Source organism: Chironomus tepperi, unplaced genomic scaffold, assembly GCF_022539635.2.
Source record: "Chironomus tepperi strain 1889 unplaced genomic scaffold, CSIRO-AGI_Ctep_v1 contig_89, whole genome shotgun sequence".
Classification (NCBI taxonomy): domain Eukaryota; kingdom Metazoa; phylum Arthropoda; class Insecta; order Diptera; family Chironomidae; genus Chironomus; species Chironomus tepperi.
Window position 1 is genome coordinate 1,927,495 of NW_027226211.1, and position 27,058 is coordinate 1,954,552.

Consider the following 27,058-nt stretch of genomic DNA (forward strand, 5'->3'; position numbering starts at 1 on the left):
AATAAAGGGCAATGAGTAAGTGAGACAGGAAGAGATCGCAAAGTCGAGAGTTAATTTTCAATTTCAATTGCAATAAAAATTCTCTTCCGCATCTTTGGATATTGATGATGAAACGGAGCAATTGAGCTTTTATGGGAATTTATTGCGCATTTTTCAGGCTAATTAGCATGGAAAAATGTTGCAGATTTAGTAAGCATTGAGAAATTTGTTTGAAAAAGTTGGAAAAATATTTAAAAATAGGAAGTAAAGTGCCTGATAGCTGTAAATCATCCAAATTACCAAAACAGAACCAAATTTCCAAATCGACACTCAAGATTTCCCACTCAATTCTCAACATTAAGGTAAATTCCATCAACAACAACAAAAAAATCCCAAATTCCCATAAAAAGTCATAGCTTTCATCTTAAAAGCCTACTCATCTCCAATTTCGAAATCTCTTAACTCAATTCATAACAGTCATAATCTTTCTGAAAAGGGTACTCCTATGAGAACAATCTTGTATGATAGACGGACGTTCAGACAAAATGAACATTTAAGCATTCCATAATGACGATGATTTTATCGTGAAAATGCACACATAAACAAAAAGAAGAGAGAAACAAATTGTAATGGATTTGAGAGATGAGCTTATCTCGCTTTTTGGTTGATTGTGAGTTATGTCAGGTGGCACCCACAGTGTTTGTAACTTTTTAAGGTTTTCTGGTTTTTTGGTATTTTTAAAGAGGATTTCTGGTTGTTCGTAAAGTTTTTGAGAATCAAAAATATGTTGCTTAAATAGAGACCCATTGCACTATGGGCCAGAATTAAAAATTCTTTCAAAAATTATTTCTGTTGCTTTTATGATAGTCCCTATATTACTCTATATAATGGTAGTCAAAATAATTTCCAACTCAACAGCATGTAGGAGAAATAGCACTTTGAAGTTAGTATGTCGCCCATTTTCAAGTATCATTCAAATTGATCTCACCGATTACTGTATTGATGAATCTTTTTGAAACTTTTTTTGTTTATTAGTTTAATATAGATACTTAATTTTGAGATATAAAAAATTTTCCCAGGTATCGGAAAATTATGTGAAAAACTTAATTTTTCTTGAAAACCACGTGGTCACAATACTTCCGTTTGTCTAGCTCATTCCTAGTGAAATTTTATATTCTTAATTGTTCTTTATATTAAAGATAATATAATAATCTACAACTTTTGTGAACATATTGTGTAGTTTTGTTCAAGTTCTGATAGTGAAAAAATAGCTTTTTCCCAAAAAAACTTCAATTTTTCGACAAAAATCGCTCTAGCGCTTCAGGGCTATAAATGGTAGTGGAATTTTATTTCAGATTTTGAAAGCTCTCTGTTACTACTATCAAACAAAGCAATAAAATAAGAGTGCGTTCTCTTGGCAAAAGGCACTTTTTTGGCTCTGAAAGTCACATGTCACGCACTCCTCATATAGAAAAAAATTCATAAAAATTTTGGATTCAAATTAAATTTATTAATTATAGTCTAGATTGATAGATCTATTCAAGGCGCATATTTTGAGTATAAATATGTCATGTTTTGGTCCAGTTTTATGGGCAAAATTTTAAAATTTCGATTTTTACTAAAATTTTTGAGAAAAAAATAACTCTTTTTCTCGAACTCAATGAAACTTGTTCAAATTTTTTTTAAAAAGTTGTATTTTTATGTGTTTAACAACTTTTGTTCTGCAAGTTCTCATAAATATTTGATTTTCGGCCTGAAATTTTGAAAAAACTTAAAAAAATCCTATTTTTTGGGTATTTTTTGAACAAATATTACGAAATCTTATCAAATATCAATTTTTAACATGACATTATTGACTAACTTTATATTTTCAAGGATGATCTTTCATTTTCCGATGAGAAACTTATAGGTTTTCATATAAAAATGTTCTAAAAAATGACTTTAAGTAGTTCGAGCAAGGAGATCAAAATATTCAAATTCACTTTTCCATAGCTAAAACTATTCAGATGACTTTGAAACTTTCTGAATTCATTTATTATTGTAATATTGACTAATTTATGGCTAGTTTTGGTATTAATAATAGTTATATGATAGGATTTTAGAGACTGAACAAACGGAAATTTCCAAAAAAATTAAGAAAATATAAATCACGTCTAAATTTAGTTTCCATTATTATTTTGCTTATATTTAGTGTCTGTTATCTGTCTGGTTGGGCAGAGATTGTTGAAAAAGTTTAAATATTTGAACAAAGTCAAGATTTAGTAGTCATACAAAGCTCAAAACGAACTAACAGTTGACCATGCTTTTTAATGCTTTTTGAAGCATTTTTGTGACAACACTTTTATGCAACTGGGTCAAAATTTAGTCAGAAATGATTTTTCAGTCAAAAGTTCGAGAAATTTAGTAATCTTGAGTACATCTAAGAATGCAATATTAAAAAAATTATTTGTTGAATTTTAATTGCTAAAATTACTAAAATCCTATCATATAACTATTATTAATACCAAAACTAGTCATAAATTAGTCAATATTACAATAATAAATGAATTCAGAAAGTTTCAAAGTCATCTGAATAGTTTTAGCTATGGAAAAGTGAATTTGAATATTTTGATCTCCTTGCTCGAACTACTTAAAGTCATTTTTTAGAACATTTTTATATGAAAACCTATAAGTTTCTCATCGGAAAATGAAAGATCATCCTTGAAAATATAAAGTTAGTCAATAATGTCATGTTAAAAATTGATATTTGATAAGATTTCGTAATATTTGTTCAAAAAATACCCAAAAAATAGGATTTTTTTAAGTTTTTTCAAAATTTCAGGCCGAAAATCAAATATTTATGAGAACTTGCAGAACAAAAGTTGTTAAACACATAAAAATACAACTTTTAAAAAAAATTTGAACAAGTTTCATTGAGTTCGAGAAAAAGAGTTATTTTTTTCTCAAAAATTTTAGTAAAAATCGAAATTTTAAAATTTTGCCCATAAAACTGGACCAAAACATGACATATTTATACTCAAAATATGCGCCTTGAATAGATCTATCAATCTAGACTATAATTAATAAATTTAATTTGAATCCAAAATTTTTATGAATTTTTTTCTATATGAGGAGTGCGTGACATGTGACTTTCAGAGCCAAAAAAGTGCCTTTTGCCAAGAGAACGCACTCTTATTTTATTGCTTTGTTTGATAGTAGTAACAGAGAGCTTTCAAAATCTGAAATAAAATTCCACTACCATTTATAGCCCTGAAGCGCTAGAGCGATTTTTGTCGAAAAATTGAAGTTTTTTTGGGAAAAAGCTATTTTTTCACTATCAGAACTTGAACAAAACTACACAATATGTTCACAAAAGTTGTAGATTATTATATTATCTTTAATATAAAGAACAATTAAGAATATAAAATTTCACTAGGAATGAGCTAGACAAACGGAAGTATTGTGACCACGTGGTTTTCAAGAAAAATTAAGTTTTTCACATAATTTTCCGATACCTGGGAAAATTTTTTATATCTCAAAATTAAGTATCTATATTAAACTAATAAACAAAAAAAGTTTCAAAAAGATTCATCAATACAGTAATCGGTGAGATCAATTTGAATGATACTTGAAAATGGGCTACATACTAACTTCAAAGTGCTATTTCTCCTACATGCTGTTGAGTTGGAAATTATTTTGACTACCATTATATAGAGTAATATAGGGACTATCATAAAAGCAACAGAAATAATTTTTGAAAGAATTTTTAATTCTGGCCCATAGTGCATTGGGGTCGAAATTTTTTGACAGACACAAGTTTATTAAGATTTAGATACTATTTTGTCACTGCTAGGCCTGAAATTGGTAACTGTTGTCAATTTTGTGCTACTCTACTATCTCATAAGGTACTTCAGAGCTATATGCCCTAACAAACAATGACCATACTTACCTTAAGGTGCGTTTCTATCTTGATCATCCTCATTGCCTGTTCAGGATGACTGTGCTACGAATCTTTTTGCATTTAGACATTAGATATTTGACGTCATAAGAGAAGCAATCCAACTGGGAATTTTCATTTTTCTCGTTGAAAAGGATAAAAAGTACTTGAGGATTGTCGAAGATACGTTTGTCATGAAATCTCTTGTTGTTCTTTTTTTTTTTCGTGAAGAGTCGTTTTGTTATGACGTAACGTTGGAGGAAGTTGTAATTACTTCTGTCAATATCTACACATATCTGCACTATAATTAGGGTGTAGGCCTTAATTCTTAATTGGGTTCGGTCCGCAGGCTTGTATTTCCTGCATTTTAGATGCTCGAGTCTGCAGCTTTCGTCTGTTCCTTAAAATTCATCCTAAGCTTCAGGCTTTCTTGTTTAACCTTAATTTTTTAAAATCAAAGTCGACTTGGCGCTTTGGAGGTAGTTAAGCAGGACTTTTGCTTCACTTTGTGAAACTTTCCCAAATTATTCAACGACTTGCTTGAAAATTAAACTTAGGTTTTCCTTGAAATTACAGTTTTTGACACTTTTCAATATCTCCGGAAGGCGCACGTCGTTGAAATGTTTGAAAATCCGACTACATGTCATCATGACTCTGGTTGAGGTCAGATTCGATTAAATTCATCCTCAGATCATAGTCAAGTCAACTTGAGTCTGGGTTTTCGGCCAATTCTATGCCTTGTATTTTCTGGAATCCTATATATCTCATTCCATGTTCCCCAAAATACAACAATTTCTCACCACTTCAAAACTGCTCATTTCGTTCCATTGTCAATTTTCAATTGTCGTTATCAACTCATATAGAATCAAAAAGCCAAAAAAAAATCATAGATATATTCAGCATATCAAACACTTATCTAAGTACACTTTAAAACATTTTAAGTACTCAATTGCCTTTTTGTTCCCTCCATGAAGTGCACATACCCAATAACAATCATATTTAATTGAATTTGCGTGCTTCAATTGCCATCAATTGATTTTTTTTTTTATTCCTTTCTTCTCTGTTTGTTTCTTCTTCCCCAACTTACGAATTGCAATTTTTCTTGTACCTTTTTCTTCCGTCTTCCTTAACGTTCCCCATTCATATTGATTTCAATGAGAAACTTTCTTTTTTTGTGTGTTCAAGGACTTTTTTGAACTTTTGGAAGTGAATAAGTGAATGTGAGTATATGGTGGGAAATAAGTGAGCAGCATAAAAAGGAGGGGAAGTGTAAAAAGCACATGAAGCATAAAAATAATGTTTTTAAGCCATCAAGAATTTTTTTTTCTTCTACCATTGAGCAGCAGTGCTGATAAAAGTAAATTAAATGTATGCTTTTATCGACATTTGGTTATTTTTATGTGGACACATTTTTTTATTGAGCATGTATTTGTGACATGAGATTCGTCGTGGGACAGCTTATGGTGGATGTGTTTGGCGGATGGGAAATTAAAATTTAATTATTAAGGACCGCCTCATTAAGAGCCCCCATGTATTGGGTTAGGTCATTGATGGGGAAATTCGAAGATTATTTGGCATTACTGTCCATGGAATTGAGCGCCACAATGCGGCCAAGAGCAGTTTTTGCCATTAAATTGGGTTAAAACTGGCCGCCACCGGTACCGTGGGGGCAATTTCAGGTCTTCCTGTTAAAACAGCGACGTAGCAGTGTCTTAGCAAGTCCTAATTCGGATATTGGTCAAAAATGGTGTTTTTTCATGTCTGAAGCTCAATTAGACAGTCTTTTGAGTGTTTTACTGACCAGTAGATGAAGTACAGCTAGTTAATAATGATCATGACCCCCTGCACTCCTCCCTTATTACTCTTGATCTGAAAAACCTAGTCAATTCAAAATAAAAAGCTTATAAATCCACAACCACCAAGCACATGCTTCCAACTTCCACCACACAAAATTCGCATACCAACATCCCTCCCCCAGCATCCATCTCAAAATGCCCCCAAGCAAAATTCCAATTTAAAAAGCTTCATAAAAACCAATAAATTTAGCAACACCCTCTCCAAAAAAAAATGGGAAGTATCTAGGTTAACATCCCACTCCAAACACTTGCGGTTGTGCAAGAAATTTTCCTTTATTCATCATAAATTAAAGTCGACGATGCAATAATGAGCAGAAGAGGAGCTTTAAAAAGCACTTTCATTATATTTAGAACAATCAACATAAAACAATAAATTCATAAATTAATGTTTACTGATTACGAAAATGTCATTTATTAAATTTATGTTGTGAAAGCAATAAAATTTTTCATCCGATAGCTCACCATCTTCCAACATTTTCATGCTTTTACGTACATTCTGGTCGTGATGCTTTAATGATTTGTCTTTAAATTTTGTCAATTAAATTTTGTGAACAAGAAGTTGGTTGTTTGGAGAATAAAGGAGGTTGGTGGCTGGGGTGTATCTAGAGCGAGGAGCAGGAGGGGGCTGGGGTGTATCCAAGGCGACAAAGGAGAAGGGAGCTGGGGTGTTTCCAGAGTGAGTGGGCTGGGTTATGTTGTTTAGTGTCAAAACCTTCCAATTTTTGCAAATAAAGTCAAAATTTGCTAAGGTTTTTCTAGAAAAAAGTTCCAAACCTAACGCTCAACCTTGTTAAACTTTTAGCTACGCCCTTTAACTCTTACCCTTGTTGTACTTTTGATTATTACTTTTAATCTCTCAACAGTGAGCAAATATATCAGTAGACAGCTGTTTCAACCTTCTCAGAGAAGACTTGCATTCAAAAATGGGATTTTGGTCAATTTTATAAATGAAACTGTACGTCTATCTATAAAATGCATGCATCTGTAATTATAATTTCAGACCATAAGTCTCTATTTCGTTGCTTTTCATCCAGGGAACTATCTTACGTACTTACTTCGCTGAATGTACAGATCTACTGTGATCCATGGCCTCTTTCAAGTGTCGCCTAAAGCTGGCTTTATCGCCGGCTTCCTTCTAGGAGTTCTTCGGTCTACCTACGAGCTACCTCTTTGCGCATCCACAAAGTCAATTTGACCTTACATCAGTGGAGTTTCTACAGGTCTTTTCAAGGCCAATTGGAGCTTGTTTAGGGAACTACCTAAGGTTTCGATGAAATGTATAGGCATTAATCTGTTGTATCCCGAGTTGACAGGTCTCTTTGGTGGCCAATATTCCCAAAATTCACTCCAAATGGAGGCCTACCAACTCTGATTGTCCCTTTCATCTTACTAAGTGTCAAATTAAGAGTTAAGAAAGTAATCACAAAGTATAAGAGGTCCAAAAGACCCAAAAAATTGCTTTAAACACTAACCTAACAACACAGCCATCACCCCAAAACCAAAATCCAATAAAATAAGCTAACTAAGAACAGAATCTTATTGAAAAAGTCGGCAATGACAACAGCAAAGAAGTTTCTCATTTCTTAATAATTTAATAGAATTATGAGTGATGGTTTTGTGACTTATTTACGATCATACCAAGCCATTATTATATAAAATCTATAATGAAATAACATTAAATGAGCATTATCATTTCCTACTCTATCTCTCCATCCTACTTCCTCATCTCCGTTTCGGTCTTTCTTTGGCCGTTTTGAGTAGCAGCTCCTACCCAAGGCTGTACACATCACTAAATATAAAATAACGCACATTTCATCATAAATAATCTTTCATATATGAAATTTGGACAAGACATTTTATGATGATTTTTTTGTTCTGTTTGTGTGTGCGCACTTGTGTAACTGAATTATTGTATATTATGCCAAGCATGCATCATTTTTTTTGAAATGGATGGTCCATCATCATGATTTAGATCTATAAAACGAGAGGATAAACAAGAAATGAATTACAATTTTTTAGATTATCTTTTGTTCCATCCTAAATGAACATTTTTGGTTCCTTACCACATGAATTTTTTGTGTCTTTTGCAACATCATCCTCATCTTCCTTGTTGGAATGATGATTTTCTGTCGGCTCATTATGCTTTACTGAAAAAAGGCTAATTTTTCATTATTGAGGCTATTTAGTCGACTTATTTCTGGATGAATAAGGGATGTAATTTAGTTGCTAATTTTTCTGGATGAAACTGGTGAAATTTGCTGCAGATGTGGAGTAATGAGGATGATATTTGGAAAATTTGGGTTTAATTGGAGCTGTGGCTTGTAAATTATAATCTTTTGGAGATGTAAGGGAATTTATGTTTGGTCATGGAAGTGTTGAAGGCTATTTAGATTGAATGGGGTATTTTGAGGCTTGTTTTGAGGGGATTTGAGGTTATATATGCTCTGGGGGTCTATGTTGACGACTTATTTTGATTTATGCAAGTTTTAAAGCTTCTCTAGGCAAATTAAGGATGTAGTGCTGATCAATATGTTCAAAAATGATCTCAATTGCTGAAAATCAATCAGATTTATCAGTTCCGAACCTCTCGTCCATATAAGCTCCATATTCCATCTGATTATGACCCAATTGACAGCCTTAAGCTGTTCAAAATGCTCAAAATTGATCACAATTCCTCAAAATTCATCAGTTCCGCACTTCTGGTTCATGCAAGCTCTATATTCCATCTGAATATGACCTAATTGACATCTTAAGCCCCAAACTAAACCAACAAACTGCAACAAAACTTCAAATCCTCTTCAATTCCCCAAAAACTTCATCTCAACATCCAAAACTCTCCTCAACTTCCCTCCTCTTCCTCATCATCGTCTCCATTCATTCATGATCTCTTCCTTGCTAATTCAATTCATTTTACTTTATTTAAAAAAATTAAATTTTTTCATCAATGAAAAACCGAGTCCCAATTTATGTTATCACAAACCATCAGCAACAAAAACAGCAAATTTAATGTCGAAAATTAATTAAAGAAGAGAGAGAAAAAAAGAAGGAAATAAAAAGGAGACGTGCTGTAGATGTAGGAAGAGCGTAAAACGAAAAGTATAAGAAAGAAAAAAAATCTTTTCTGTCTGCACGAAAGAAAAAGATTTGTTATCGCCTAACTGACTAAGTTTAGCTGGTCGTTGGTGGTTTGATGCTCAAACAAAACTGAGAAGATGGATGGGGGGACTGAGAAATGGACAAATGGATGGGAGATGAGAACGGAAAAGATAAATTAGCGTCATCATGTAGTGGTTTAAACATAAAATGGCATACGATATGGTTAAAAATTTTCTCATGACTGTAATTCGCTTCTCTATGAATATTGCTGTGATGTACACGCAATTGTTGAGGATTGTGGTCAGTTGGAGATGATTAAAGCGCATTTTGTAAAAGTAAAATTATAGAGAAATTGAAGAAACTGGCGTAATTGATGGAATTAGCTCCAAAATTGACAGATTGACGGAAATGCCGGAATTAGAGGAACTGACAGAATTGACAAAATTGACCATAGTGACAGAATTGACCAGATTAATGCAACTACGAGATTGAAGTCTAATCATAACCTATGGAAATGACAAAATTGATAGAAAAATGACTGAATTGTCAGATTAACGGAACTGAAGAAACTGGCGGAACTGACAGGTACAGCAAAATTGACAGAAATGACGAAATTGATGAAACAGTTGAAACTGACAAATTGATAGACTGACAAAATTGTCGGAATTAATGGATCTGACGGATTTGATGAAATTGACAGAATTCACTGATTGTTGTAACTTACGGACCTTCTGAAACTGACAAAATTGACGAAAATTATGGAAAAATGACAGATCTGGCAGATTGACAGAACTGACGGGAACAGCAAAATTGACAAAATTGATGAATTTTAGGGAATTGACAAATTGATAGACTTGCACAATTGTTGGCATTAGAGAACTTGACAGTATTGATGAAATTGAATAGATCCGGTTGATTAAACTCACGGAACTGATAAAATTGACAAAATGGATGAAGTTATTGTAAAAATGACAGAATTGACGGATTCATGGTCTGATAAATTTGACCAAATTGGTAATAATTGACAGATTTCTTGAAATTGTTAGAATTGACTGAGTGATTTGACTGACTAACCTGATGACATTGACAAATTGGCAAAATTGATGGAAAACTGTTAGAATTGTCTGTCAGGCAATCAGACCAAACTGAAGAAATAGACAAAAATAGACAGACTTGACGAAACTGACGGACTTACAGACCATCCAAAAACCTTGAAACATCCACCAAATCCATTCATCATTTTCAGTTTCACATTCACTCATTACTTATGTTGTGGATGCTTTAGGGGCTAGCAGATACAAGCGTGGATAATAAGCATGCATCTCGTTCTCTTATGAATTATATTTTCGGATATATTAAATCGTATCAAAGTATTACAATATGACAAAATATGACAAACATCTAACTATATAAATTAAATGCAATTTATAATTTTTCATCGTTCCTCATCCACTGCCATGCATCATGATAAAAATAAAGCGAGTAAGATGAAAAATTTGATCCCTTTTTTTGTGAAAAATAATATTTTCTTTCATAACAAGCTTGCTTGCCATGACTCGTCTACATGCTTCCTACTCAATTCTCCTTTTTTAATTTGATTTAAGAAACTTTTTTTGAGGGTAATTATAATGCCTTAATTTTTACGAATTGAGGCGCTTTTCTGGTGGCTTTATTTAGTCATTTTATTATTGTTGGCATTTTCGCGGTAATTTTGGCTGTTCAAATTCAATTTTACCTTCAATTTATTTTTTGGAGGATTAATTAGGATTAAAATTGAATTTCATTAAGACTTTCGTGAGATGTTGAATTGAAATAATATTTTTCATTCGGAACTTGAAGTGAATGAGGATTGTTTTGGTTTGTGAGGTGAAAGTGCGAGAAATGAGGAAGATGAAGTGATTCTTTCGCAGTATTGATTCACCTTAAATTGATGTAAACGCTTAAAAATGATTTAACTTTATAAGATTCAATTATGGATGGTTTAATGAGTATTTAGTTGATTTTGTCAAGACTTGCTCACTTAATGTTGAGGATTTATAACATTTTAAAATACCTGTAACCTTGACTTTTGTAAATGCCATCAGATTTTAAGAGATTAACTGCTTAATTCATAAATGAATGAATTTTCTTATTCTTTGATCTTTGAACTATTAAAATGCATAATATTTGAAAATTTGGTCAAATTAAGTTACAAAATTGCAAAAAAGTGCTAAAAAAATTGAAATTTTGGGAAAAATGTGCAGCAAAAAATACATATATTATATAGAGTTGAGTATGGTTTTCCAAAAACGGGAATTTTTCTGAGAATTCTAGGGAACAGGAACGGGACCCGTTCCCGAAGGTCATTCCCGTTCTCGATCCCGATTCTCGAAATTGCATCGGAACGGGAAATGAATCGACATTTTCATACAAAATCCGAGTCGACTTCGAGATTTGCAGTAATTGTATTTGACTTAGTTACTTAACTGGCGTCCTTCTAGCTTTGAGTCGTATTCTGAAGAGATCTGGCTCTACACTAGCCTATGGACACGTTTTTCCGACTTTTCAATGCAATTTACCTTTTTTGTGCAGTACAGTTTACATAGGATGACCAGAGGATCTTCGCAAAAAATCAGGAGAATTTTGGAAAAAAAAAATCGGGACATTTTGAGGCTTTGTCGGGACACAGCAGCAAGCGAGAAAAGTACAGCAGTGTCCCGGTAAAAATACAGCAGATGGCCGCCCTAAGTTTGCATTGATTTCGCTTCAAAACACTCAAATCAAAGCTCACAATCCTAAACTTTCCTAAGTAGTCCCAATATACTCTATTCATTGATTTCGAACAAACTAAATCATGTAATTCCATCACTAAATTAAACTTCAGGTGTGTTCTAATTTTAACTAAAATTAATAATTATGAAAAACTTCCCACACGACCTTCAAAAAAGGGATCATAAATCTGATTACAAATCACTCCAATAACTAATTTTCTTATTTAATAAACTAATTATTATAAATTTGTATATTACACACAACTTTCCAGTTCAGTGAATCAAATTTATGAAAATTATTCTAACAATCCTTAATTAAATTTAATGAAGAATCCACAAAATTTTCGTACGTAAAATTTTGATATGAAATTAATTGGAAAAAGAAGAAAAAGGAAAAAAAATTAAGTTTTTGTAACCCATTTATGAGGTAACATAATTCTCAGGGGTTAGTTTGATTGTTGGGTAACGTAAACCTGTGTGGACAAAAAAAAGTTAGAAGTAGTCACCAACTAAATATTAACTTACCATCAACTTATAACGTCACTCGGGAACAGAGAGGGAAGAGGATCAGAACGTATTAAGTAAGGGCTTTCGATGGTGAGTTCGAGAATTTTTTGGATAGTCTCAATCAGAGCTGGCAGGACTCCAATGTGGAGGCGCCTCCCAAAAAAAAAATCGAGTCAGATTTCATGAAGTCCGTACTTTTTGGAGTCCGGACTCCCAAAGTCCTGTCAACTCTGGTCTCAATCTCGACAAATTTTCAATTTTTGGGAAAGTCTAATCTTAAAGGGTAAGAGGGGTGCGTTAAAAACCATATTTCACACGTTCAGCTTGGGTTTTCCATATCAAAAATCACAAATCCTCCCTCAATTTTTGCGGTTTGTACCAAAACATTTCTGGTTTCGTCTTTGAAGAAGTATGAGTTTTGTTACGCTTCAAATTGAAATTTTGACTTTCTGAATCAGTTTGGCTATGAGAAAGATTGAAATATAGTTCCAATTTCCCACAGATTGATGCTTTGTACGAAATTGTACACAAAATTGTAAATTTTGTTTAACTTCTTAATTATTAATTAATTTACGTTCATTCCCTACATGAAAGCTTCTAGAACAATGCATTACGTAACACACAAACCACTCCTCAAACCTTCAAACCTCTATTCTTCTCTACCGCATCATCCAAAATAGATTTTTCATTACATTAAGGATCAAAAACATAAAATGATTTAAACATCACAAAATTGCACTCATAAAAGACTTCCTTTAATCTTAAAAAGTAAATAGAATCTAAGCACTCAGTCAGTCAATATGAATACATAATCTCATTATCTTTTCCTCAAAAGTGCCTCAAAAATTCTTCTTTCCTTGCCAATGAAATGAAGAAAAAAGTTAATAAATAAAAAATTAAATTCCATCCACAATAAAGGAAGTTTGCTGAAAAAGTTCTTTTTTGATGGATTCTCGACTAAATTAAAATAATATCAGATATTCATAATGAAAATTGCCAATACACAAAAAAGAAAGTATGAAAAGACTTTTGAAGATGAATGACTAAGCAAATAAGTTTCTCAAGAGACACCCACACACACACATGATATGACACTAATTTTCATACATAATCTAAAGACTTTATGACAGTAAGCACAAAAACCAAGTATAATATTACAAATGTAGCTCATCATATCTCTCACACTCGTCCCCATGAAGTGTTTCTTTGCATAAATATAATTTCTTTCTTTTTTTGTGCCATTTTTTGTGCCTGTGTTTGGATAAAGATGATGATGATGACGGCAACTAAGGCTTTTCATCCATCAAAAAAACACGGTCTTAAATATGTTGCTACACTCACTTTCTAAATTACTATGTGTGATGCGAGAAAGTCTTCATGATCATCAACATTATCATCATGATGTGAATGTGTACACAATGTATATATGCTTGGTGTTTCTTTTGGAGCTTAATATTAAAAAAAATTAATCCAAAGAAGAAAAAAAAGCCAAAATTATGTTGATGGAGAGAGTCGAACCGTGTTGGGGATGGGATTGTTAGGATTTGGGGAAATTAGTGATTATTTCAGGATTAGGAGTGGGAATCTTTAATTAGATTCTAGAAAATGAAGAATATTGTCCAAAATTGAAGAATTTTGAGTCCCAAACCAGGTGCATTGCTTGAGCTCAAGTAGCTATTAAGCAATATCCAGAGATACCACGCCCAAACGGTACAAGCAAGGTTAAGACATTTAATTAAAATTTTCTAATTTTGTAGAACTTGCACCAATATTTTCATACAAATTTAGGAGGTTGTACAATTTTCTGGGCTTTGGGTGCAGCATAATTGTCTAAACACCACTATGTTAAAGCTTATAGCTAGCCTTAAAGCATCAAATGACAAAAGAACAGATTTGTTGCAGGGCTCAGTTTGGAACGAGAAGATTTGTACCAGGGGCATTGCTAGGAAAAGATTCCTTTGGGGAATCAAATCTTCTGGCTACGTCTCTGACTAACCCTTGGTCCTTGTTCAGCTATCAAGTCATACATCACCAAGCTCAATTCTTTCAATGAATGCTTAATGAGCTCTTAAAAATAATCCAAAGTTGGCAAAACTCGATTTTTAATTTCTCTGAGTCGAACTTTGAAGTCAGTTTGTATTTCAATGGAATCAGACACTTGGAGTCCTGACAATTTTGATAGAATCAATATTTAACAGAAATTTGGAGTAAATAAAAGGGGCGTATTTATGGGTGAAGTATTAGTTTAATGGAATATCACTGAGGTCCTTCTCATTCCTCTGCTATAAATATTTTAGCCTAGAGAACTGAAATTCATTGTGAATCCCAAGAATTAAACCCCGAAATGCCCCTTTATAAAATAAATCATCCCCTTTATTGCTGATATTTATGACAGTTTTGTGACAAAATACAAATTTCTGTGAACAATTTAAATATCTTTCCATATTAATGACCTCCCAATCTAAATCAATATCACATCCAGTCAGCTAAGCTTTCTAAATTGCTATTCTAATAGCTCAAACATCAACCCCAAAATTGATATATCAACCTCATAAATCCTCCAGCAAAAAAGCAATAAAATTCCCTTTTTTTACACCATAAACAAACAAAAATGGAAATCAACATAATCATAATTCACCTTAAATCATAGATTCAAATTCCCAATGACAGCTGATTTTATCTATTATTAAATAGAAGTAAATGCCTATGTTGCCTTCAACGAACCTCAAATAACACATTACGGTGCGAACATGAAACGAAAAAAAGAATAAAAAGTCGAGAAATGAGAAATTGTATGTAACAGCAAAAGGCATGTATGATATGTACGTATGATGATGATAAGCGATAAGAAACGAAAGAAAAAAAAAAATTTATTTCCGTGTGTGCAGTATCATAAAACATCCTCTTCCTCTTTATCCTTACATTATATCCTTAATACTGATATTAAATGAATGAATGAAGTGAATGAGTGTTGAGAGCTTTTTTTCGTAGTTTTGTCATTAATGCACAGTTTAAGCTTGAAAAAAAGAACGAATAAATATAAAAATGGAATAAGAGTAAAATTGGTGGGGGGAAAGAGATGGAGAGAGAATTTAGGGCAAATAATGTCGTACGTAGTGAGAAAAAGTCAATTAGAGGGAGGAGACATGAAAGTTTAAAAGGAACCGGAAAAATATATACAAATTATTAAATTATGATGAGAATACATAAGCGAAAACATTAAGGACACTGTAGTCATTTGTACTGAAGCTTAAAGGCAGAATGTTGATGCTAGCAAAAAGCTAAGGTTGTGAAATGTTCTGTGGGGTGGATATGACTGCTGATGTTCTATGTGAAGATTATGAGCTTTGAAGGTTTTTTGAAAAAAGTTTTGGGAAGCTTCATTCAGATATGCAATTTTAAATTAAATCATCTTTAAAATTTGAAGATTTGAAATTTTTGAATTTGAAAATTTGAATTCAAATTTTGAAATTCTGAGAATTTGAATTTTTGAACTTTTGAAATTTTGAGAATCTCAAATTTTGAGATTTCAAATTATTTGAAATTTTAAGAATTCATATTTTTGAAATTTTGAAAATTAAAATTTTCGAAATTTTAAAGAATTCAAATTCTTGAAGTTTTAAGAAATCATATTTTTGAAAATTTAAAAATTCAAATTTTTTGAAATTTTGAGAATTCAAATTTTTGAAATTTTGTGAATTTGAAAGTTTTGAAATTTTGAAATTTTGATAATCCAAATTTTTGAAATTTTGAGAATTCAAATTTTTGAGAATTTTAAGAACTCAATTTTTTGAAATTTTAAGAATTCAAACTTTTTTAAATTTTGAGATTTTAAGTTTTGGAATTTTGAGTTTTTAAAGATTTTGAAATTTTGAGAATTCATATTTTTGAAATTTTGAAGAATTAAATTTCTTGAAATTTTAGAAATTCAAATTTTTGAACTTCTGAGAATTCAAATTTTTGAAATTTTAAGAATTGAATTTCTTAAAATTTTGAGAGTCCAAATTTTAGAAATTTTGAAATTTTGAGAATTCAAATTTTTGAAATTTTGAGAATTCAAATTTTTGAAATTTTGAAAATTCAAATTTTTGAAATTTTAAGAATTCAAATTTTTGAAGGTTTAAAATTTCAAAATGTTGAAATTTTGACAATTCAAATTTCTAAAATTTAAATTTTTAAAACTTTCCAATTTGAAAAGTTTTCATAAATTTGAGTATAATTGCTTCAAAATTTCTTTCGAAATTTTCTAAGTCTCCTCAAAAACTCTCACATAGCTTCAACCAGTCCCCCAATTCTCAACTCACCTTTTGTCTCTCTCAATCCCATCTCTTTCCCCACCATTTCTTATCTTACAATCCCCATTTTCTCCATACATCCAACTCGAATGTGTATTTTTCTCTTACATTCTAGAAATTAAATGAATTTATATGTAAATATGGGGTAGGACGATGCCATACCATATAAAATGATATTGCTGATGATGAGACACTAATATGAATGTTGGAACCGCAGTAAACACAAAAGTTTTGATAAATAAATGAAAAAATTTCATTGTGTGGTTGCAATCTCTCCGTTATAATTTTGTCTGTTGTTGTTATATCCTCAAAGAAGGCTTCCCACAGTTACGATTGACACTTCAAAAATAGACAAGATTGCAAATTTAAAAAAGAATAAGAAATCAGTGTAATGTTAACGTCACATATAAATCTAGAGACCGGAGAGTGTTTTTAAGTGAGTCGAACGAATAAAAAACTATTAAAAAAGAGACAAAATAGCAATGGAATTAAATTGTGAGTAAAAATGGATGATGAACATAATAATCATCATCAACATCAACTAGACTAGCTATACTAAAAGCCACTGCTTACTATAAATGGATCTAATTTAATGATACTTGCAAGAGCTAAAAAGAAACATTAGCAACTGTAAGAAAAAATACAAAAAAAGGGACGATAAGTGAATATATAGGACATAGAGCTGTACATACATACATACAACAACAAAAAGTAAGGTAGAAAGTCGAGAAAAGAACAGAAAAGTAGCTTTTTAGCTCTGTACACACACATATATATAAATTAAACAGCAATAACCCAGCATATCGCTCATTTTGATGATAATAATAATAAATAATTGAAACAGAGAGTCAGTGGTGTTATAATATAATACAGAGCAAGAAAAATCCCAAGGAGATCGTACATTAAGCATAAAAAAGTTGAAATAATAAAATATTAGTAACAGAAACGAGTGAAACTACCTAAAAAGCAACCTCCTCGATAATAATCTTTTGCTGATATAAATGATAAGTGATTATGATCAACGATATAATAGTATTAAATCACTACGGAGTGCCTCGTTAGTAAGTTCCCATTCTTGAATGTGCTACAGTCTATAATAATTCATCGATTAACACGAAATATCGTGTGTGTGAGAGCCTTGGAACTTCTTATTTCTTTCTTTTGGGTTGTCAATATTTATAATCAATTTATCTGACATATCTGAGAGCATCGTCGGATAAGAATCGATTTACGATTTATTGCGAATTGAGATATAACTTATAGAATTATTCAGTTGATGATTATTTATGCAACAATTCAAAGGAACATAAAAGGTAATTTTGAATCTTTTGTAGATCATCAATCGTATTAAAATAGATTAGATTTTTTTGCTTCAAATATTCATTAATTGCTTGTAAAAATGCATGACTCTATATGGGAGAGGAGGCCCCTCTGGAGAGGGGGAAGTGAGGGTATGGGTGGTTGAAGGATCAGTGTTGATGGAAGCAAGGTGTAGCCAGAAATTTTTAAGAGACGGCTAAAAAATCAGGATTTTTAAGAACTGAGTTAGAAAGAAAGTTGGGAAGTTCGAGCCCCAAAAAGCTCTTTCCCTCTAAGTTACGCTCTTGGACAATATTGTAGTCAAGTTTTGGTAGTTGACATCAAGACTAATTTACTGAAGAGGAGAGCATAAATTTCGGATGTTGGGAATAGGGTAGTCGGCTGGTCGAATAATCGGGTTTTGATAATCAACTTTAAGTCTAATTGACTAAGAAGGGTGCAGAAGATTGGTATCAGTGTTGGAAATGGTCGGGCTTTGGCACTCGACTACAAGTCTAATCGAATAAGGAGGTATTAAGAGGGGGACATCAGTGTTGGCAGCAAGATAGTCGAATAGTCGAGGAGTCAGTTAATGGTAGTCGACTTCAAGTCTAACTGTCAAAGGGGAGGAGGACATCAGTGTTGGCTTGAGACTAAATGAGTTTTGATAGTCGACTTCAAGTTTCATTGACTTAAGATGGATGAGTAGGAGGGCATCAGTATTGTTAGAAGGCTATCCGGGTTTTGGTAGTCGACTTCAACTCTAATTGAGTTAAAACTGAACAAATTTGCATTTAAAATTTGCAAAAAATCAGAAATAATTCATTTAAGCATCAAAAACACTAAGAAAATGCTCGGAAATCACGTAAACGATTAAGAGAAGAGAAGGAAGGAAGTCGAGTTGACAATTTTGATATGGAGTACGCATTTTGGTTCATGATCTTGTTGCAAAGCATTACAATGTTGAAAAAGGTTCTAAAAATGCAATTTTTACAGTTCATAGCTTCCGTTTCTTAATCAACTTTGCAACACCTCCCATCTTCCACACCTCTTTTCTTCAACACCTTCCCAAAAATGCTTACCAACACTGCATATTTAATTTTCATTCCTATAATTAAAATTCAACTCAATTAAACTATAATTTAAGCACCGATCAAAATACTTAATTAATTTAACTCTGAAAATAAACATTAATTGTCAAATCAATGAACAAAATTAAGTTCGTGAATAAAGTTACAAAAAAGCCAATTTACATAATTAGTTAGACAGCGCAAAGTCAGGTCGTGCGTTTAACAAAAATCGCAAAAAAAAGGTGAAAAGGTTAGAAATTTTTATTTAAATGAAAAAATTCATTAAAATTCATGAAAAAAAAAACAGTAAACAATTATCAGTGGTTTAATATTGGGTGTGATGGCAATTAATTGTGAAAATTTGTTTGAATATAAATTATGAATTGTGGTTTGAGGTGATTATTGGTGTTTATATGGGGGGATGGGGGAGGGTTTGGTACTTTTTTGATGGATTTTCTTTGGAAAAAATTGAAAATTTCAAAATTTTTGTTGATTTTTCATGAATTCAAAGAGTTTTTGAGTCAATAAAGTTGAAAATCTCGAACATTCAAGTCTACAATCAAGTCATCCTCTCCCATCCATAGCCATCCTCCATCAACAACCCCCCTTCTATCCCAAACCAACCCCCATCCACCACCAAACCCCCTTGGACCCCCCAACTCATAGACATTTAATTTAAAAAATAATAATTCTCACAAATTAACAGGAAAGAAAACTTAATTGTTAATACTTTTTTTTCCCATTCTCCCTTACCATCCACAGTCGCTGGCTTGATAGCACAACTTGTAATTATCAATTTACTCGGTTTTGTTGACGATAAGGAATGAATGTTAAAATGTTTAGCGAATATCATGAAAGTTTTTGTAAAGCAACACTGAATGGATATTAGATATTAATTGAAGGTATTTAATTTAGAAAATTGAATATCATTTTTTATTCTCTATCATTGACACAAAAATGGAATGACCTTAGAGGTTGATTAGTAGTCAGACTGGAAAATTAATAATGTTGAAGAATGTAATTTATTAATTGAAATAGTCTAAATTGGAGGGGCTTAATCATATGATCAAAAATTATATAGTTTTGACTTTTTGGCTTGTAAATGTATAGTTGATACTATTTAATTAGTGTATCTATGGACATTTGTGTGGGTTGTTGTGAATATTAATGAATTTATGTGGAACGCGATATGTTTATGTGAATTTTTCTACATTTATTTGGTCCACTATAGGCATAAATTACTTGGAAAATTAATAATAGTTGAAAATTAGCTAAAAGTCATTAAATCGTAACTGCAATTGGCTTGCAGTAAGAAAATAGCGAATAGTGCTCACTAGTCGAATAGCACAATTTGGTTGCTTGATCCAAAATTTGGCAACAGGACGGCGTTGCTCTTGCATGATGCCGGATATTAACCAAATGCATCACATCAAAGTCACGCAGACCAGGGTCGAATTTTCGATCGATTGACTGATTTGTGTTATTTGGGCTAGTACTAAGGTGTACTCTAATTAAATAGAAAAGTGGTGGGCAACATGTGTGCCGCGGCACTAACTAGTGTGTCTCAAAAAATTATTGGAAATTCCTTCAATGCTTACTCTTAATGTGTGCTGTGGAGAATTAAAATTTGCCCAGCACTGATAAATAGAGAGACTATTTCCATACACAATTCAAGTCGTCTTAGAGACTCTGTTAAAGACTGAACTTAAAGATCATGAAGTTTTTGTGTCAATTTTGAAATTATGTTGTACTTAGCATGTTGTAGTCATATACAAATAATGAAATCATTATTACAGCAAAGTGGGGTTCGCTGGAAAGCTACAAGCATGCATGTTCTGCTTGTATAATTTTTTGGCGAATTCTAAAGTACAGTTTACTAAGAAAGCATCTAAATCTATATAAATTTATAATTCAATACTTACTTATTTACTGGAACCATGTTCCGATGTGAGGATGCTTATTTAATACTTATGAACTAACTTGGATGGGTTGAGCTCACATGAGCATATTGCTGCGAGTAAACTTACTTACTTACTTCGCTTTCCGTACAGATCAACTATGATCCATGACCTCTCTCAGATGTTGCCTATAACTGGTTCTATCGCCGGCTTCCGCCTGTCAATTTCCAATACCAAATGCAATACTGTCTCTATCGACAGCTTCCTTTCAGGAGTTTTGCTGCGAGTATGGAACGTCTAAAGCTGACTCTAACATTCGAATTTCATTTTGTCAGTTTGGGATATAAAGCTAGCTGACATTGAAGTCTTTTACAATATATCTAATTCGTTGATATTATCAATCGTCTTCCCTAACAGACACTAAGCATTCTCATAGTATGTAATATGATGCAATCACACCACCATGTTCACAATTATTTTCTTATCGAAACCTTATGATATTTTAAACAATTTAAAAGAATTTCAAAAAGAAAAATTCTCAAAAAACATTTATTTGGATTCATTCTTCATTCTTGCAATTATTTCCGAAAATAATTCAAAAATTCCATCCCATTCACACAACCTACCACAAAAAGAAGGAAATAAATCAATAAATAACAATAATATACAAATCATGAAAAATTAAATTTATTCATCCAGACATGACTAAAGACAAAAGGAAAAATGTTTTAAGGAAATATAACAATTTCCCTTAAAAAGTCTCCCTCACATAAATAATCCTCATACGCATGCATCCTATTATGAATGTTATGTTATGAAATTAAAAATTACGTAACATATACGACAATGTAAATCATATGGATATGACCTAAAAATTTTATTTACTAAATACAAAAATATTTTAGCCAAAAATGTTGTAATAAATTTATTATTTTATAATAGCGTCACATAATTCAACCATTATTCATTTGATTATTGTTAGGGACGGTTAGGAACAAAATTTTTGGTATTGTTGATATGTTACTAACATTCGTATCATGGCTCATCATTTTAAACCATTTGCATAACAATCAAAGCTTGTATTTTCGAAAAATTGAAGCAAATTTAATTAAAATCATTATTTCAACCATTTTGCAAATGATTATAAGCTGTCATAATGAGAACTACATAGTAGGAACGGCTGGATATACATGTGCCACAGAATTGAATATTTTGTCATTAGTAGAGGTCAAAATCTGTGCAGAATCGAGTCGATTTGAGTTGATTTAAGTCGATTAGAGTTTATTTAAGTCGGGTTGAGTCGATTTGAGTTATTTCGAGTAGATTTGTGTCGACTAAAGTTAATTTGAGTCGATTAGAGTTGAACAGAGTCGGTTCGAGTCAATTAGAGTCCATAAGAGTCAATTATAGTCAATTTGAATCAAATAGAGTTGATTAGAGTCGGGTTGAGTTGTTTTGAGTCAGTACAAGTCGAGTTGAGTCGATTTGAGTCGACTTGAGTCGATTTGAGTACATTAGAGTCTATTGTACTCTATTCTAGCTTTATTTAGGTTCAAAAAGTTGTAAACCACTCGAAATTCAAAATAGCATCACTTTAAAATGCAGACACAGTTAATAAAGCTCATTAAATTGAAGTAAGCTACTCTAAACCTTCAAATGAATAGATTGCAATCACTATAAGTTGCCAAAAATCAGCTAGAGACTAATTAGTTCCTATTTTCATTTTTAATCCTATTTCAACACATAACAGCTACCTGTGTACCAAATATTAGGTCAACTAAACTTTCCTATACTTAGTCCATCACCAAAACAATCCAAATACAGGACAAACCGACTACAATAGCATCCTCTGAACTAATATTCTCAAAACTAGCACCGAAAAAAAATGCACAACTGACAACTATTTTTTTTTTGTTTATTTCACAAAAATGCTGAACGATTCATTGTAGTTGAAACAAAAATGCTATGAGAATGATAGATAGAGATGACAATAGTTGAACAACTGATGCGATTTTTTAAAAAATTGCTTATTTTTTTTTTCGTTTCGCTTATGTGCTGTATATGTGCCTTGTTTTTGTCATTTCATTCGGCTGTCATTTGCAGTCTTATTTATTCGCTTCACTAAAAATCTATGTCGAAACTCAAATATCATTGTTAATGATTACAAATAGATTGTCATACATGAATGAATCAATGCTATATTATCGACTAAGGCAAGGTATGACCCAGATTATGTTTGAATATTGAACTTTCTTATACAACGAAGCGCTTCTTTTTGTTCTACTTCAAATTATCCGTGTGAGAATGCAGTAAGCTGTAAATAATTAGAACTATTTATAACCTTATCGAATGTTCACTTTTCATTTTCATTTTCAGTTTTTTGTTCGAATTGACACATTTTTCTCTGACTTGAGAATGAGTTTGCATGAATGACTTTAGGGGTTTTGAGTTACTGGGGGCTACATGGGAATCATGGGTAAAAGTTAAGTGTTAATTTGAATTATTACTTACTTCCTTGGCTAAAGCGTATGGGGGCCCAGTGCCGCGCTTAAAGAACGTCTGTAGACAGCTCTTTCTTTCGATAACTTCTGCCTAATTTGAATTATTAAAGGTTGCAATTATTTTCTAGTTATCTAGTTGCATTCATTCTTCATGTTGGGTTCAGAGATGAAAGGTTGCCAACCTTACTATCCCTTTCTTCATATAGCGAGGCAGCTACCATTCAGGCAGGATTGTGAGGGTAAGCTTTTAATCTATCCTTTCAAGTACATGTCCCAGTATAGAGTCAACGGTGCATTTAATGAGAAACAGAGCTCGAAGTCGACAAGAATTATGAACGCAACAGTTGATTCAAATCGACTTGACTCCATGTACAGTCGACTTTGAGCTCTGATAAGAAGATATGTCTTCAACATTAAGTACGCTTCGAAGTAAGACTTTGGCCTCCCCAATCTTCAATTAGTATGTAATGACTAAGAACTATGGTTGTCGAATCCTTAAATCAGCAATTCCGAGTTCACTTCCAAAGAGCTTTTCGTCGGTTTCAAATATTATTCCCAGTATCTTGTCTCATTTTGAATGTAAAGACCTATAATTGAGTCTGATTAAGAAGACAACCAAGAATTATAGACCAAAATCGTCTAAAAATCCCCATTTTAAGTCCAAATCATTTTTAAAATTCATTCCTAAAACTAATCGATTCCATTCCAATTCTTCCTACATTATACAAAACCATAAAAGCCTCTACTTCCCAGAACTGCTCATTTTCATTCATAAAAAAATCCATTTAATCCTCACTTAAAAACGTCTCAAGTACAACCCCCAATCTAGAATCCCTACAATATCAAAACATATGAATAGCATCACAAGTGAGCATGAAAAACTTGGCACAGAAACAGTAAAAAAAGGTAGGAAATGATTGAATGAGTGAGTGAATAAAAACAACTGCCATTAAAATGTAAAATTGTACCTCACACAAAAAAAAGGTACTCTGAGATCCGGCATACAGTGGTGAAAACAATGACAACATTGAATGATCGAATGGGGAGACCTGGAAATGTGTTTTATTACAATTGAGAACGACGAGAAGAAAAGGGACACAAACAAAAAAAAGACTAAGGCTTTTCAATTTATATCCTTCCACATATGCCTTTTTTTTATTGCACATCTCTTTTTTTTGTATTTTCGAAATCTCTCATCCAGACACACTCATTTAATCCCATTCTGATTTTCAAATAATGAACACACAGTCGAGCTAAACAACAAAACAAAAAAACAGCAAGCAAACAGAAATTATTATCGTGTAATAAGCGGTGCTGAAATTATTTTTGTGTATGGGATATTGTTTGACAGTGGATTTTATAGTGAATGGGGAAGGACGATAGGTGATTTAATGGTTTTTTGGGGTGACCACAAAGAGTTTGTGTGATAATGTTGATGATTATCTAGTACACTAGTACAATCCCGTCAAGAATGACAAGTAGACACATATATACCCAGCAAAATTGGGTTTCTATCAGGAGTAAAAGGAACGGGGCTTAATAAACTTCAACTTTACCAATATTATCTAAACCTAGAGGGAACTTAGACCAGAATGACAAACATTATTAATGTGATTCTATTCACAATGACACAGTCGCTAAAAAGTTAACAATTATTATAGATTTAGAAATGTAGCATGAAAAAGTGATCAATAACAGTTTGAATGAGCATATTGATGAGTTTCCTAATTAGCACATTAGATCCGATAGGCACGACGTGGCATTAGTGAAAATTGTGACCCTAGGTCGGCGTGGTTTTCTGAATTTAACCAAATCCGGTCCCGCAACTGAGCCACGTCAATCTGAAATAAGATTTTTTACTTTTTGTAAGCCGTGTACCTTCCGGATCAAACATGTTGATTAAGTTTACTCACCAATATGGTTATTTAGACTAGTTTAGTCTTTGTACGTTAGGGGAACAGACGCAACGCCGTTTAATGAGATGCTTGATTTCACGTATCGACTCTTGATGGACTCTATATCTTTATCTTGACTCTAGTCAGCCAGAGCTCGAATGAATACTTTATATGAGCATATTATGAATAGAAGGAGTCATTTGGATTGAGCTATGTATATGTATATTTCAGATTCTCGTAGTCGCGAGACTCGGTATTATACATGACAGACATTGCGTCTGCATGAACCATCTTTTCTCTTTGCAATCCTCTGATATGACTATCCTGTACATCATAAAATATCTAATAGAATCATTTATCCCATTTTCTAAACTATATTGAACTAGCAATGTAATGCTATCTAACATCGAAAAAATATGGACATCCCACTCACAATTGCCAACATATTTGACTTCCCATTGTCTCTCCACTTCTCATCCATGGTGTTGTTATTAATTCATATTGTAAGACAATTTTAAGGTGATAACAATAAACACCAAAAAAAGAAGGGAGCATGAACAAGTTCCTTATTCTTATTATTCCACTTAAGTCTTCTTATTGACATTAAAGGAATATCAAGATTCATCATTGTTATTATATTGTTATGCATAATATATGAAAATCCTTTTGTCATTTTATGCCTTTTGTGTTATCATCATTGTTCGCTAATAATAACAGCAAAATTTTGTAGAATCGATGATTATGTCATATAGAGATAGTCTAAAATGGTAGAGGATGAGAATATAATAGACATATACATGGATATAAGGACATCACATCCGCATATAATCCAAAAATGTTGTTAAAATCTAATTCATTTCATGCACTAAATCTTCATTTATTCCTCTTCCTATTTCCTTCACACTCACTATATGTTAATTCAACCGCATCACATAAAACCAACCATGAAAGCATGTATGTATGAGTATATATACAAACATCAGAACCAGTTTTGTAAAGCAGTAATGAAATTTATTCAGGATGTGAGTTGAATGGGAAGCTTTTTGGGGATTTTAAGATGTAGGATTAGATTTTGAGTCAGGATTAGGTGGGGAAATAGTCTCTTACTTACTTAATTACTGGAACCATGCTCCGACATGCAGTCTCGGTTTTAATGATTCTTTGAGAATTCTTCTTGAAAGTCTGGATATCGCGAATCCCCAAATTAGTTATGAAGATGGACAAACTTAAAGCCAAATTTATAGAACTTTGAATTGAATCTGTTCCAAGTGCTTGCTGAAACTCGAACATATGGACATATTATCAGAACAATAAACAATCAAATGATCCTACAAACGGATCCAAACGTATCTATAGGTAGACTAATTAAGAACAGGACAGATAGTCATACAATCCGATAGAAATACAGGTACACAGGCAGACAAATGATGCAACACATGCTCATTCATGCGAACAAGTTGACAGTTAGATTGATAATTGACAGACGGTCAATCAGACAGATGAAAAAAAGTCAGGCCGAAAATCAGACAGATTTCATAAAAATGACAAGCAAACACGGAAGCATTAAAGTGCACTGACAGACGTCCCAATGGACCGACAAACGTTCCAATGGACCGACAAACGTTCCAATGGACCGACAAACGTCCCACTGGACATTCAAACGTTGCAACGAACTGTCAGACAGTATTGGCAGGACTCCGAAGTGGAGCTGCCTACATTGAAGTTTGTACACAAGTAATACCGCCTTTTTGGACTTTAAGAGTCTGGATTCCCAAAGTCCTGCCAGCATTGCTGTCAGATACATCGGACAGATGGACAGTACAAGGATTGACCATTTACTCTTACTTAATACACAATTTAAAGCATTGGAAAATTGATTTAGTATAAATTCCTGTAATAGACCTAAAAATAAGTCGACAGAAGAGCAGATAGACATATAGACAGTCGATAACACATATATTGAGCATACAGATGGACAATAAGACAAAAAATAGAC

At 32.5% G+C, this 27,058-nt stretch overlaps 1 protein-coding gene across 2 annotated transcripts in view; it reads left to right on the top strand.

The window, feature by feature from the left end:
• shakB (shaking B) overlaps nucleotides 1-27,058 on the top strand; it is a 272,520-nt gene that overhangs the window by 136,259 nt on the left and 109,203 nt on the right. Inside the window, exon 4 of one of the 2 annotated variants that reach the window (XM_070635418.1) lies at nucleotides 16,515-17,712. The gene's annotated coding sequence lies outside the window, so the exon portion shown is untranslated. Of the gene's footprint in view, nucleotides 1-16,514; nucleotides 17,713-19,544; nucleotides 19,671-27,058 lie in introns of those variants that run through there. The other variant, XM_070635419.1, reaches the window with a different exon arrangement.